We start from the raw sequence: 838 nt of genomic DNA on the forward strand, positions 1-838 counted from the left end.
AGCCAATTGCTCCAAGGAGATAGTCGCGCTCTACTCTCACCACAGTCAGAACATTTCTCCAAAGCTATCAGCGCAAACAAAAAAAGAGACACGCCGCTCTCGGGAGGACTCGAACCTCCAACCTTTTGTTTAACAGCAGATTGCGCTAGCCAATTGCTCCAAGGAGATAGTCGTGCTCTACTCTCACCACAGTCAGAACATTTCTCCAAAGCTATCAGTGCAAAGAAAAAAAGCGACACACCGCTCATGGGAGGACTCGAACCTCCAACCTTTTGATTAACTGTTGATCGCGCCATCCGATTCTGCCACGGAAACAGTCGTGCCCCACTCTCACTACCGTCAGAGCAATTCTCTAAAGCTATCAGCGCAAAGAAAAACAAGAGGCACACTGCTCTCGGGAGGGCTCAAACCTCCAGCCTTTTGCTTTACAGCCGACGCAATAGCAGATTGCACCACGGAGACAGTCGTGCTCCACTCTCACTACCGTCAGCACAATTCTCCAAAGCTATCAGCGCAAAGAAAAAAAAGAGGCACACTGCTCTCGGGACGGCTCGAACCTCCAACCTTTTGCTTAACAGCCGACGCGATAGCAGATTGCGCCACGGAGACAGTCGTGCTTCACTCTCACCACCGTGAAAACATTTCTCCATAGCTATCAGCGCAAAGAAAAAAAGAGACACACCGCTCATGGGAGGTTTCGAACCTCCAACCTTTTGGTTAGCAGCCCAACGCACTAGCCAATTGCGCCACGGAGACAGACGTGCTCCACTCTCACCACGGTCAGAACACTTCTCCAAAGATATCAGTGCAAAGAAAAAAGGCGACACACCGCTCTCGG

This window comes from Rhipicephalus microplus, unplaced genomic scaffold (genome assembly GCF_043290135.1).
Source record: "Rhipicephalus microplus isolate Deutch F79 unplaced genomic scaffold, USDA_Rmic scaffold_17, whole genome shotgun sequence".
NCBI classification, from domain to species: domain Eukaryota; kingdom Metazoa; phylum Arthropoda; class Arachnida; order Ixodida; family Ixodidae; genus Rhipicephalus; species Rhipicephalus microplus.